The sequence below is a fragment of the Hemiscyllium ocellatum genome, chromosome 47 (genome assembly GCF_020745735.1).
Source record: "Hemiscyllium ocellatum isolate sHemOce1 chromosome 47, sHemOce1.pat.X.cur, whole genome shotgun sequence".
NCBI classification, from domain to species: domain Eukaryota; kingdom Metazoa; phylum Chordata; class Chondrichthyes; order Orectolobiformes; family Hemiscylliidae; genus Hemiscyllium; species Hemiscyllium ocellatum.
The window spans coordinates 4,834,688-4,837,418 of NC_083447.1; positions in this window are offsets into that span (position 1 = coordinate 4,834,688).

Here is a 2,731-nt window from a genome sequence, read left to right on the forward strand (position 1 = left end):
TTAAGGAAGGATGTATATGCATTGGAAGCAGTTCAGAGGTGGTATACCAGGTAACTACCTGGAATGATTCAATTGTCATATGAGGAAAGGATAGTCAGACTGAGCTTATATTCATTGGAGTTTAGAAGAATGAATGTTGACTTGATTAAAAATGTACAAGATCCTGGCAAAAGGGATGTGGAAAAGGATGTTTTTTCTTATGCTTCAGTCCAGAACAAGGGGGCGTTGTTTAAATGAGGCATCGCCTTTCAGGACAGAGATGAGGATTTTTGTTTTCCCTGAAAGTTGTGCACCTTTGGAACTGTCATCTTCAGAAGGCAGTAGAGATGGGGCCATTAATTATTTTTAACCTGGAAGTGGATGGATTCTTGTCAGGCAGGAGAACCAAAGGCTATTATGGAAAGATGAGATTGTGGAATTTTGAACATTCACCCACATAGCCATTATCTTACTAAAGTGCAGAGGAGGCTTGAGAGGCTCAAAGGTCCACTCCTGCTCCTATTTCATTTTGTTCCGATATTTTGTTTCTGTGACCCCAATTGAGGTCACAGCCTTTTATTTGAGAACCATTAATCGAAGCTGTGGGTGTGTCCACTTGCTCATGTTAGCTGTCACTGTGCCTTGAAAGAAAAATCTCCTGTAGTTATGCCTGTCAGGATCAAAATGCTTTTCAACCAATGAAATTATTTTGGAGTGTCATCTCTGTTGTAGCGGCATGGTCAAAGCAGTGAAACAGACTGTTCTGTCCAACTGGTATACCTGGCCAGATGCCTTTTAAATGTTGCAATTGTACCAGCCTCCATCACTTCCTCTGGCAGTTCATTCCATACACGCACCACCCTCTGCATGCAAGTTACCCCTTAGGTCATTTTTAAATCTTTTCCCTCTCACCTTTAACCTATGTCCTCTAGTGTAGGACTGCCCCACCCTAAATAAAAGACATTGGCTATTCATCCAATGCATGCCCCTCATGATTTTATAAACCTCCATTAGGTCACCCCTCAGCCTCTGACACTCCGGGGAAAATAGCCTCTCCCTATAACTCACCCAGTCCTGGCAATGTCCTTGTAAACCATTTCTCGGCCCAGTATGACCACGTGGCACCAGGAGTGGCTGCAGTGGGGCAAGATGTGCCCGAATTGGGCTCAGGGCAGCGGAATCAAGTTTGGGTTGGTGTGGTACCCAGGGGCATCGGTGAGGTCCAGTGAGGACTCATAGAGGTAAGGGCACTGTGTCAGAAATTAGGCAGCCAATCAGTACCCATCAGGATCGAACAATTATAATAATGATCACATAATCTGTTTTGTTAATGTTAGTGCAGGGCTTGATTAACTCAGTTAGCTGGATGGCTGGTTTGTGATGCAGGGGGGAGGGTTCAAATCCCACACTGGCTAAAATTCGCATGAAGGACTCTCCTCAACCTCTCCCTTCACCTGAGGTGTGGTGAAACTCAGGTTAAGCTCGCCACCTGGCTCTCTGTCTGGAGAGCTAGCTATGGCCTGGTAAGATAACGGTGATATTACTTAGTGGAGGGATGCATCCGGGACAGCTTTCTCCAGGCTTTCAGTTCTGGAATGGTGCTTTGATGTCCAGTCTGACAGCACATCAGAAAGACAGTCCCGTTGACAGTGCAGCACTCCATCCTGCACTGCAGTGCCCAGAATGAGAGGTGCTGCCCTCTGCCCTACGCGTTCACACTTACCGTAAACTGAGGCCATTTATTCACTTAATTTGGTTTGCAATGATCGGCCCTAGAAATCGAGATGGTGAGCATAATCGTTGCGCCAGCTTCGTTATTCTGAGCTCTGGAGAAGGCTGGCCGTGTGGGGAAGAGAACAGTCGCTTGATTCGGCGCACACAGGGCGCTTGAGTGGACGAGGACCAGGAGTTATATAATTGATAGGCAGATGGTACTCTACATCCAGTAAATGCTAATAAATATGGGGAATACCGTCATGGGGGAGGGTGGGTGGGGGTCAAATGGCAGCGATACCATCTCAATGTTGTCATCCTCTGCTGGGCATCAACGTTCTCTCTCTGAATTATTTGTGCGTCAGTCACTTCCCTGGTGACTAATGTCCTTACATCAGGGTGATTGTAACTGGAATTTGCCATTGCATCAGCCCGTGGGGATACCGCAGAACTGCAGCCTCGCCCCTTGCAACAAACTTCAAATTGTGATCGCGTGTTTTTAATGTTTAAAACGGAGGTGAGGTATCTGACTCGGCAGGAAAGGGGGAATCGAATCATCTTGTGGAGCGGCAGAGGACCCTGAGTTTAATGATGATGTCAACCCCGTGGTCTGAATTGTGACCAAAATTGAAGAGTTGAAATAGAGACCAGCGCCTGTCTTTGCTGCAAATACGTGAAGAGGAAGGGGAGGGGGGGGGTGTGGAAGGAATTGCAAACTTGCCTTGTTGATCCTGCCTTGCAACACTTTGCCAGTAACCTGAGGCGTGCTGTTGCAAATGTGCAAGCGGGTTTGAGCTCTTCCTTGGGTTGTGGCGACCCGGGATGCGTTTGGTAAACTGGGGTTAAGGGGGGGGAAAAATAAGAGCGAGTGCTTGGAAAGGGTTAATGGGGAGAGAAGCGAACGGGCGCCGCTGCAGTGAGCCAGTCCGCCCGCCGCTGCGCGCTGTGAGCTGTCCATAGTGCTGAAGGACAGCTCTCCTTCCCAGGGATCTCGCCACTTCACTGGGGGGTTAACTCTCACGGACAAACGCTCACATTG